We start from the raw sequence: 12,556 nt of genomic DNA, 5'->3' as shown, positions 1-12,556 counted from the left end.
GAAAAAGGGAATCCAGTCAGTTTGCCACAGAAAAGAAACAAGAACACCAGAACAGAGAATCCATGGATGAGAAGTGTGTAGCCACAACCACAGAAAGGAAAAGGGGTAACTGGCAGGTCCGGGAATAAGTTTAACCTAGAGAGAAACCTCTGTGAGCCAGGCAGATTTTCCTCACTCAGATCCAGGATCATCATCAGATTAAATCCAGAAAAATAACTATCTGATTTCTAAAAATGAACTAAAAATTCTTAGTTTTTGCCAATTTCTGCCAAAATTCTTCCCAACAAAAGTCCGTATAGTCAAAGCTATGATTTTTCCAGTAGTCATGTATGGATATGAGAGTTGGACCATAAAGAAGGCTGAGCATCGAAGAATTGATGCCTTTGAACTGCGGTGCTGGAGAACTCTTGAGAGTCCCTTGGACAGCAAGGAGATCAAACCAGTCAATCCTAAAGGAAATCAATCCTGAATATTCACTGGAAGGACTGATGCTGAAGCTGAAGCTCCAGTACTATGGCCACCTGATGTGAAGAGCTGACTCACTGGAAAAGACCCTGACGCTGGGAAAGATTGAAGCCAGGAGAAGAGGGTGACCGAGGATGAAATGGTTGGATGGCATCACCAACTCGATGGACATGAGTCTGAGCAAATTCCGGGAGACAATGAAGGACAGGGAAGCCTGGTATGCTGCAGTCCATGGGGTTGAAAGAGTTGGACATGACTAAGAGACTGAATAACTAAATTTCTTTATGCAGATGGATGGAGGGGAAGGGTGCTTATATATTAAGTAAGCAAAGGAACAACTCTACAGATTTCTCTGACACAGTCAGCTTTTGCACTACTACCCCCGCCCCTGCTTTAGGCGTGGGGGTGTGTGTGAGGGTGAATGGAGAAGTGAATAATCCTCCTGTTTCCCTGCAGTATCAAGCAATTAAAATACTCTGGATGAAAAGGCATCTTGTATGCTATGCTTCAGAGTCTTCTGGGAGGGAATGAAGTAAGAAAACTGAGAAAGAGAAACGCAGTCTAAAAACTTGAAGCTGGGAGACAGACATGGCCAGTTTTTTCATAAACAGTGAGATGTGAAAGAAGAAAGTTACAGAATGAGCTACCTTCAGACACAGAGAGGGGCCTGAGGCTTTAACCAGCGGGGTGGCCATTTGTTCCCTAAGTAGCTAGTAATATCTTCAATTTTCCAAATTAATAAGCTTGTGGCAAACTACTCAAATAATTAGACATTTCCCCCCAGAACATGGTAACAGAAGGATCAAGAAAAGATACTGCTAGCTTTTTTAACACTTAAGTTAAAATACTGGCGCACAGATGCTATAGCTCACATACTTATTAAAATAACCAGGTAAACAAATGACCTAAACGATAATGATAAGTGAGTTTTTCTGGTTATATAAGCCAAAGTTGATAATTCCTTAATAGGCAATACACACTCATCCACATATTTACAGATTTATTTAAATTTACTGCTGCTGCTGCTAAGTCGCTTCAGTCATGTCCGACTCTGTGCCACCCCATAGATGGCAGCCCACCAGGCTCCCCCGTCCCTGGGATTCTCCAGGCAAGAACACTGGAGTGGGTTGCCATTTCCTTCTCCAATGCATGAAAGTGAAAAGTGAAAGTGAAGTCGCTCAGTCGTGCCCGACTCTTCGTGACCCCACTGCAGCCCACCAGGCTCCTCCGTCCATAGGATTTTCCAGGCAAGAGTACTGGAGAGGGTTGCCATTGCTTTCTCCTAAATTTACTTCTAAATGCATATTAATTGTTTTTGTATTGCATAGCTTTAAAAGATAAAATTGAGTTACTGTTGCTTAAAATCTTATTTTACACAGCCACATGGGTGGCAAATTATTTATAAATTATTAGAAGACTTAAACACAAGAACACAGCATAAAAAAGTTCATCAGGGGATTTCCCTGGCGGTCCAGTGGTTAAAAGGTCACCTTCCAATATATGGAGTGTGGGTTTGATCCCTGGTCAGAGAGCTAAGATCCCACATGCCTCAAGGGCAAAAAACTGAAACATAAAGCAGAAGCAATGTTGTAACAAATTCAATAAAGACTTGAAAAAAAAAAAAGTCCACATGAAAAACAGTATCTTTTTTTTAAAAAAAAGTTCATCAGAAAGAAAAAGCATTTTGAATATCTGTAAACAAATAAATGAAAGATGTCAACTAAGATCAACATAGTTTAAAAAAAAACCCCAAAGGTTGCCTTGGAACTCAGGCATCTTTTAGCTTCTAGTCACTCAGAGTGTATTAAATAACCAAACAAATGAAGACAGAGAGAGAAATGCGCTTACTCTAAAACAATCAAGGAAGATGCCTGCAACCCTGGTTCCTACCAGAATTTTATAAAATCAAATAGAGAAGAACAGGACCAATGTCAGTCCTTGGTCCATCTTTCTGGATTGAGCACACATCTCACTCAAGTTACTAATAACATCTTCTCCCTGGCTTCACATCGATGACAGATTTCTTTTAAATTTTATTGTAAGCTGACACAGGCCAAAGCAATTCATTTTCTTAAGACTCATATTTTTAAAACACGTTTACACTGGACATTTATTTAAAACTGTTCTTGTAGCCGAAGACCTTTACATCTTTAAGTCTATTGTTCATCACTGCTCAAAATTCTAGCCCGCACAATTATAGGCTCATATTATACATGTAAAATAAAAATAATAAAAATTCAATTAAAGATAAATAAAAGGTTCAGATGAGCATTAAATCATTGCAGGCACTGTGCTAAAAATATCATTATTGCTACACCTATTTTGCAAACGAAGACACTATAAAGTGTGGCAAAGAAGTGTGTCAAAGACCTCAGAGCTTCTAATGAGAAACTGAGGAGGGTTTTCACTCAGCAATTAAGTTCTAGAACCTTCTCAATTACCACCACATACACTGCATCAACACACATCCTACTCTCAGCTTTGAAGAGTAGAAAACTGATTCATTCCTCCATCTCTGAAGAACAATGTTCATCAAACAACTTAAACATGGTTCAGAGATGAGGTGCTCAACTCGTCAAAAAAGTGTTTTTAAGAAAATTAGAAAGTAATGTTTATATGCATAACTGAAACATTTTAAATAGTCTTATAGCTATTCATTCAAAGATTCTCCCCAAAGTTCTCCAGGCCGGCTTTTTGACTTTGATTTATTATTTCGAAACAATGACAATGACTTTCCTTAAAACTACTATGAATAAATAAATTCCAAGCTGCCATTAGTTGAAATGTGTAACCCTCTCCCTTTTGAGGCAGCCAGCAAGAAGGGAGGGAGATGTGTGAAGAAAATCGATGCCAGGCTATCTGAATATCACTTTTGGTTTTCTTATGACTACATATAGCAAATAATACTTAAAAGATTGGCAATTTACCATACAAAAACATACTTCTTTTCGAGAAGAAGTCCTGCCTTCGGCATGTCACACTACCTTCTGAAAACAACACTGAAAAATTAATTGAATAATTTTTATTGAATAAAAATTTATTAAAGCAATACTTTAAGATAATTAACAGGCCTCAATTATATAAGCCCACAGAAGTAACAGTTCAATCCATTTCACTACAAACACATAAAACTCGAGAAAAGAACCAATCATTTTCCCATGATATAAGCAATATTGACTAAATTAAATCAGAGTTTATAATTAAGACAAAGCAAACTTATTAAAAATTAGATTTGGACATCAAAGGAAATAAAGACAGGAAATGTGGGGGGGAGCAAAAAGGGAAGTATGGTTCAATAAGTAAATCAATTCTTCCACAACAGCACTACAGTGCACTGCCGGCTTAAAAGTAAACATTTATTAACTGCCTAGAAGTCTTTGAGAAATAAAAGATATATATATCTTATATATATGGTAAATCACTTTCTCTCTATATAAAATTATAACTACATATTGAAAACAGATACAAAATAGCAGGTCTAAAATGGAGATTAAAATTCTACAATGGAGCTGAAAAGAAAATAATGGATATTTTGCTAAAGTCATTCATAAACCCTTTCTGGGAAAAAAAGGGGGATTTATTGTTAAAATCGAGACAATAAAGAGATAAATGAAAACAAATAATTTAGGAATAAGATGGTATGATCAAAAGATTAGAAGCAAAGTACAAATCTATTTATCGAATTAATACTAAGGTTAAATAACCAGAGAATTAGCTGCAGAACAGAATGCTTACCTTAAAAACCTTAATAAAGTGACAATCAGTTCAATCCAGTCATCTTTGCAACCCCATGGACTGCAGCACGTCAGGTGCCTGATGAAAGATGGACGGAGGTTTGTGACACTGTGCAGGAGGCAGGGATCAAGACCATCCCCAAGAAAAAGAAATGCAAAAAAGGCAAAATGGCTGTCTGAGGAGGCGTTACAAATAACTGTGAAAAGAATAGAAACAAAAGGCAAAAGAGCAAAGGAAATACAGACCCATTTGAATGCAGAGTTCCAAGGAATACCAAAGAGAGATAAGAAAGCCTTCCTCAGCGATCAATGCAAAGAAATAGAGGAAAACAATAGAATGGAAAAGACTAGAGATCTCATCAAGAAAATTAGAGATACCAAGGGAACATTTCATGCAAAGATGGGCTCAATAAAGGACAGAAATGGTAGGGACCTAACAGAAGCAGAAGAGGCCCTAACAGAAGCAGAAGAGGTGACAAAAATACACAGAAGAACTATACAAAGACCACCTTCACAACCCAGATAATCATGACGGGTGATCACGCATCTAGAGCCGGACATCCTGGAATGTGAGGTCAAGTGGGCCTTAGGAAGCATCACTACGAACAAAGCTAGTGGAGGTGATGGAATTCCAGTTGAGCTATCTCAAATCCTGAAAGATGATGCTGTGAAAGTGCTGCACTCAATATGCCAGCAAATTTGGAAAACTCAGCAGTGGCCACAGGACTGGAAAAGGTCAGTTTTCATTCCAATCCCAAAGAAAGGCAATGCCAAAGAATGCTCAAACTACCGCACAATTGCACTCATCTCACACGCTAGTCAAGTAATGCTCAAAATTCTCCAAGCCAGGCTTCAACAGTATGTGAACCGTGAACTTCCAGATGTTCAAGCTGGTTTTAGAAAAGGCAGAGGAACCAGAGATCAAATTGCCAACATCTACTGGATCATGGAAAAAGCAAGAGAGTTTCAGAAAAAACATCTATTTCTGCTTTCTTGACTATGCCAAAGCCTTTGACTGTGTGGATCACAAGAAACTGTGGAAAATTCTGAAAGAGATGGGAATACCAGACCACCTGACCTGCCTCTTGAGAAATCTGTATGCAGGTCAGGAAGAAACAGTTAGAACTGGACATGAACAACAGACTGGTTCCAAACAGGAAAAGGAGTACATCAAGGCTGTATATTGTCACCTGCTTATTTAACTTATATGCAGAGTACACTATGAGAAATGCTGGGCTGGATGAAGCACAAGCTGGAATCAAGATTGCCAGGAGAAATACCAATAACCTCAGATATGCAGATGATACCACCCTTATGGCAGAAAGTGACCATATAACCAATGAAATCGTGAGGAAAATAATTTCCTTATTTTTCATAACAGAATCAACAAGACTGTCAAAAAGTGAAACCTGGAGTTAAAAAAAATAAACAATGTAATGACTTTAATTCCTTAATTTTTCTCTGCTCAGAGTATCCACACTTCCAACTCTCAACTTTAGAAGGAGCTCTTGGGAATTCATATGTTTTTTGTAGAAAAGAAGCATTTATTTGACACTCAGCAACTCTCTCTTCAGTTATCTTTCTTCTGTTAAATCCAATAAATTAACTATACTTCTTCTTATTTCCTATAATGATGGGCTAAGTTACTTAGATCAAACCTCCTATAAAACAACTGTAAAAGCTGAATAAAATCTTGAAAGTATTAAAAAGACTACCAGAGCCCGGCCGTGAGCCCTCGGAGGAGGCCTTCCGGCCGCAGCCATGGCGCCTAGCCGGAATGGCATGATCCTGAAGCCCCACTTCCACAAGGACTGGCAGCGGCGCGTGGCCACGTGGTTTAACCAGCCGGCTCGCAAGATCCGTAGACGCAAGGCCCGGCAGGCCAAGGCGTGCCGCATTGCCCCGCGCCCCGCGTCCGGTCCTCTCCGGCCGGTGGTGAGATGCCCGACGGTCAGGTACCACACGAAGGTTCGTGCCGGCAGGGGCTTCAGCCTGGAGGAGCTTAGGGTGGCCGGCATCCACAAGAAGGTGGCCCGGACCATTGGGATCTCGGTGGACCCGAGGCGGCGGAACAAGTGCACGGAGTCCCTGCAAGCCAACGTGCAGCGGCTCAAGGAGTACCGCTCCAAACTTATCCTGTTCCCCAGGAAGCCCTCGGCCCCCAAGAAGGGAGACAGCTCTGCTGAAGAGCTCAAACTGGCCACTCAGCTGACTGGACCTGTTATGCCCATACGGAATGTCTATAAGAAGGAGAAAGCCAGAGTCATCACAGAGGAGGAGAAGAACTTTAAGGCATTTGCCAGTCTCCGCATGGCCCGTGCCAACGCCCGGCTCTTCGGCATCCGGGCAAAAAGGGCCAAGGAAGCCGCAGAACAGGATGTTGAAAAGAAAAAATAAAGTGCTATTGGCAACTTACGATAAACCTGCAGTGTCCATGTGACCTTCGTTGTGTAAGGAGCCAGGGCCTCGGGGGGGCCCCTCCTTGAGGGAGACCTGGGGTGTGTCTGACCTTTGTCACAACAGAGCTGTGAGGGAAGCAGCTTTGGTACCTGGGAGGCTTGTGCTTAGTGTTTTTGTTTGGACCCTCCAGCCCAGGAGGTGCTGTGTGTTCCTGTTCCTATTAAAATACTATTTTCACATCTAAAAAAAAAAAAAAAAAGACTACCAGAGGGGATTTCCTTGATGTGATTAGGACCTCGCCTTGCAATGCAGGGGGTGCAGGTTCAGTCCCTAGTTGGGAACCTAAGATTCCACAGAAGCAGCCGAAAAGACAAAACATAAAAATAGAAGCAGTATTGCAAGAGATTTGAGAAAGATTTTTTTAAAAAAAGACTACAAGATAATAAATGATCACCAAGCTCCAAAGATAGGGAAAACAAGAATCTTTGTGGTCATAGGCCAATCAGAAAACTTGACTCTTTGTTTAGGATGCCCAAGGCAAGTGTCGGGGGACAGAAATCAAAATCCAGAGCCTGCCTAAGGTGGAAAGCCTAACAGAAACTTCTTACCATAAAAAATTAAAATCCCAGGAGGCTATACTCACAGAGTGAGTGCAAGGAAAAGCCAATCCAATAAAAAATGGACAAGAGATCTGAACAAGAATGAATTTCACAAAACAGAAAATCCAAATGGACAATAAATATATGACAGGGATTCAACTTTATTAGAAATCAGTGAAATGCTGAAAAAAACCACAAAGACAGGTTACTACACATCCATAATACCAGTTAACATTTTTTTTAAAAAAAGGTCAACACCATTGGAGAGACTAGAGAGGAACTGAGACAAAAAGAACTCACATACATTGCTGATGGGGCTGTAAACTGGTGTTAACTTCTTTGGAGAACAGTCTGGCATTATCAACTGGAAGTGAACGTATCTACTCTGTGACCAAAGTCCATACACCTTTAAAAATATATGTACCAGGGCACAAGTACAAAAAGTTGACAGCAATACTGTTAACAAGTCACAAATATCCAATAACAGTAAAAACTGATAAACTGAGCTAAATACACATTGTGGAATATAGCAAAGAAAATGAATAAACCACCACTATATACAACATGGATTATCTTAGAAAACAATGTTCAGTGAAAAAGCCATGCCAAAAAAATACTACATACTCTATGATCCAAATGAACATTCAGAAACAGGCAATGTAAAATAGACTGCAGAGTAATGAAGGCTTAAATGCTAAAATTACAGGGGGAAAGTGATTATCATAAATGTCAGTGATAATGGCTACCAGCCGTGATAGAGGAAAAATATCCAGCAATTTCTAAAGCTGGACATATCCTATTTCAACTGCTTGTGTTAATGAAGTTTTTTTTATATTTGTTAGTTACATTTTAATTATCTGTATTTTTATTTTTAAAAATCGCCACTCTGAAAGTTTGGTAGTTTCTCACAGAATTTAACATATCTTACCATATGACCCAGCAAAGGGCATTCTTGGGTATTTATCCCAGAGAAATAAAAACTTATGTTCACACAAAAATCTATACACAATATTCATGGCAGCTTTATTTCTAACAGCAGAAGACTGGAAACAACCAGGAAGAGTGACTAATTAGACAAAACCATGATGCATCAATACTATGAATATTCAGTGATAGAAAAGGAATAAACTATTGACACACGCACAACTTGTGATGAATCTCCAGGAAATTTAGGTCAAGTGAAAAAAGCATTTACATAACATTTATGATACTTTTTAAGTGATAAAATTATGGAAATGGAGAATAGATCAGAAGTTGCCAGGGGATAAAAATGTCATTGGGGTGAGCAGGGCTTGGGAGTGGGAGGACCGTGGTGTGGTTAGAGGGTGACACAAGGAGTCTGCGGGGATGGTGTTTTCTGGATACTGATTATGGCGGCGGCTACAAAAAACTACACGTGATCCAGTAGCACACATATACACAACTCTCGCAATTCAGTAACCAAACACAACCGAGTTAAATTAAATACGCAAAGGATCTGAACAGACATTTCTCCGAAAAGAAAAAAAGGCCAACAAACACATGAGAATATATTCAACTCATTAGCTGTCAGGGGAATGCAAAGGAGACCCCCCACAATGAGACCACTTCACACTCACTAGGATGAGTATATGCAAAAGGACACACCGTAAGAGGTGTGGATGAGGAGGTGGGAACATCAGAAGGCTCAAATTCTGCTGGGTGGGATGAAAACTAGTGCAATTGCTGTGGAAAACAGGTTTTCATAAGGTTTAACATAAAGTTACCATGGGAGCTACCATTTTACTTCTGGGTAAACACTCAAGAGAAATGAAAAGTTTTCAAAAGGTTTAACATAAAGTTACCATGGGAGCTACCATTTTACTTCTGGGTAAACACTCAAGAGAAATGAAAAGTTTTCAAAAGGTTTAACATAAAGTTACCATGGGAGCTACCATTTTACTTCTGGGTAAACACTCAAGAGAAATGAAAAGTTCACAGAAAGACCTGTACACAAATGCTCACAGCACCACTATTCATAATAGCCGAAAAGTGGATAGAATCCAAACGTCCGCCAGTTGATGAATGGATAAGTAAAATAAGGAAAAGCCAGACAATGGAATATTATTCAGCAATAAAAAGGAATGAAGTACTGATTAATGCTAAAACATAAATGAAGCCTGGAAGCATTATGTCAAGTGAAAAATGCCTGTTACAAAAGACCAAATATTAATATGATTTCACTTAAATGAACTACCCAGAATAGACAAATCTATAGAGACAGGGCTTCCCTTGTAGCTCAGTCAGTAAAGAATCTGCCTGCAGTGCAGGAGACCCGGGTTCGATCCCTGGGTTGGGAAGATGCCCTGGAGAAGGAAATGGCAACCCACTCCAGTATCCTTGCCTGGAAAATCTCATGGACAGAGGAACCTGGTGGACTGTAGTCCATGGGGTCGCAAAGAGTCGGGCAGAACTGAGCGACTAACACACGACTAACACACACTTTAGAGATAGCAGATTAGTGGTTGCCTATGGGACGGGGGTATGGGGTGAAAATAACAAGTGACTGCTAACAGGTATGGGGTTTCTTCTTTATAAAACAAATGTTATTGGAGTATAGCTGATTTACAATGTTGTGTTCGTTTCTACTGTACAGCAAAGCGTATCAGTTATGCATACCTTCCCTCTTTTTTAGATGCTTTTCCCATCTAGGTCATTGGGGTTTCTTCTTGAAGTGATAAAAAATGTTCTAAAACTGGTTGTGGTGATGGGTGCACATATCGCTGCAAATACACTAAAAAACAACAAATTGTACCTTCCAAATAGATAAACTGTATACTAGGTGAATTACAGATCAATAAAGCTCTCCTATTTAAAAAGGCAATATTATACAAATACTTTTTCGTTTATAAGACCACTGAATGACATCACATTTACTTATAGACAAAATAGGAAATTTTAAAAATTCAGAAATTCAATATAATGTTTAAGCAGAAAAGACAATTTTTTTCACTTTGGAGCTATTCCTCATTTTATATTATTTTAAATAGGAAGGAATATAGCAATCCGTAAAGAAGGAGCAGGATCTGAGGACCAAACACGTAATGTATGCACAGATAAAGTGATAAACCTAGGATCCGCTTTGCAGTAATCCAGCAGAGGATAAGAGAGGTTAAGGAAGGAGATAAGAATGTAACAGGACTGGCTGGCTGTGGTCAGTTTTCTCATACACATCTTGTTTTTAAATTTTCGTATTTATTTTTGGCCGCACTGGTCCCTGGTGCAGTGAGTGGGCTCTCTCTGGTTGCAGGGGGTGGGGCCTCTTCTCTAGTAACGGTGCTGCCCACCGCGGTGGCTCCCCGTGTTGCAGAGCACAGCCTCTAGGGCTTGCAGGCTCAGTAGTTATGACATAAGGACTTAATCGCCCCACAGCATGTTGGGTCTTCCCAGACCAGGAACTGGACCCATGTCCCCTGCATTGGCAGGAGGACTCAACCACTGGACCACCAGGGAAGTCCCTGTTGTTAATTTTTGAAGCTGAGTAATAAGTATATTGAGATTCATTTATTATTCTCTTTACTATGTTTGACCCTGGGATTCCCTTGTGGCTCAGAGGGTAAAATGTCTGCCTGCAATGTGGGAGACCTGAGTTCGATCCCTGGGTCGAGACCCTGGAGAAGAAAACAGCAACCTACTCCAGTATTCTTGCCTGGAAAATCCCATGGACGGAGGAGCCTGGTGGGCTACAATCCACAGGATTGCAAAGAGTCGGACACGCCTGAGCGACCTCACTTTCACTATGTTTGAAATTTTCCATTAAAAAAACAAACAAACATGGATTTTCTGGTGGCACAGCATACAGCATTTTTCTAAAAACAAATCAATAATTATATTCTAATATATGGTGTCATAATTTACTTTACCAATTAACTTGTTTTTGGACATCAGGTTTGTCCAGTTCCATTATTACTAAGAATGCTGGATAAACAGGCCGCACATCACTTAATGTAGACTTAGGGGACCATACACCTTGGGGAAGAAGGAAAAGTCAAAGGAAGGAGTCGAGAATACAATTAAGGTGCGCATTTTTCGCTTATGTCCCACCTTCTCTACCTAGTACTGACATATCCAATCGCCCCATGGTTAGTTCTGGAGGTTTTTAGACAAACCCTTATGATGACAGTATATTAATCATCTCAGAAAAAAGAAAGAAATAAAAATATAACCTTAAGCACCAAACTTCCAAGAACTGTTTTAAAATATTACAAAATCAGTTTTACAAAGATATCTATGGTTCTGCAGAAATGGTTCCATTGACTTTCAAATAAATCTAAATTCGTACACAGTTTAGACAGCACTGTAGTATCCTCCACAATAAGGCAGTGTATTAAAATGGAAATTCTTACCAACTTGTATCAAAGTTAGATCTAAAGCATATTAAACGTGTAAAACATTACTATACTCAGGGAACAATCTGCATAGTCGATTAGACAGTATGTTAACCAAGACAATAGAGTTAGTGATTAACGTAACTAAGAAAGACCTTAAATATTAAATAGCAAAGCAAATTCTTTTCACTGGAGGGTAACTGTGTAAAACAAATGATCATTAAATGTGAAATCCTTCACAAAAGTACTCAAAGCAAATTAAACTTTAGAATGATAAATACTCAAGTGCTACAGTATAAGAAGTACTGTGTACTGTATTGAATAAAAGTAATGAGAGATAGTAATGAAAACAGCCACTATTCGTGAATGAATGGAGCACTTGAAGAAAGTCAACAGCTATCTTTTAATACTTCAGCATTAGCAATAAAAAGACGAAATAGAAATGTACATAAAATATTTGTGGCTGCATGGCAATTAACTTCAAAATGATACAGCGTCTCTCCTGAGAAAACGGTTGCCCTTAAAAGGATTAACCCATTTGGAATTACATTACAGTTTAGTTAAGTCGCTCAGTCGTGTTCAACTCTTTGTGACCCCATGGACTGTAGCATGCCAGGCTTCCCTGTCCATCACCAACTCCTGGAGCTTACTCAAACTCATGTCCACCAAGTTGGTGATGCCATCTAACCATCTCATTTTCTGTCGTCCCCTTCTCCTCCTGCCTTCTATTTTTCCTAGCATCAGGGTCTTACCAAATGAGTCAGTTCTTTGCATCAGGTGGCCAAACTATTGGAGTTTCAGCTTCAGCATCAGTCCTTCCAATGAATATTCAGGACAGATTTCCTTTAGGATGGACTGGTTGGACCTCCTTACAGTCCAAGGGACTCTCAAGAGTCTTCTCCAACACCACAGTTCAAAACCATCAATTCTTCGGCGCTCAGCTTTCTTTTTAGTCCAACTCTCACATCCATACATGACTACTGGAAAAATCATAGCCTTGACTAGACAGACC

General features: G+C 39.7%; 1 protein-coding gene and 1 pseudogene across 1 annotated transcript in view; one reads left to right on the top strand and one right to left on the bottom strand.

Annotated features, from left to right (window-relative positions):
• GTF2F2 (general transcription factor IIF subunit 2) overlaps positions 1-12,556 on the bottom strand; it is a 139,455-nt gene that overhangs the window by 86,845 nt on the left and 40,054 nt on the right. The gene's annotated exons all lie outside the window — the stretch shown is intronic.
• Positions 5,937-6,773, top strand: LOC138089142 (large ribosomal subunit protein eL13 pseudogene; annotated as a pseudogene).

This window comes from Capricornis sumatraensis, chromosome 12, assembly GCF_032405125.1.
Source record: "Capricornis sumatraensis isolate serow.1 chromosome 12, serow.2, whole genome shotgun sequence".
Taxonomy (NCBI): Eukaryota; Metazoa; Chordata; class Mammalia; order Artiodactyla; family Bovidae; genus Capricornis; species Capricornis sumatraensis.
Note: the sequence above shows the minus strand (reverse complement) of the source record. Positions and strands in the feature narration are given on the sequence as shown.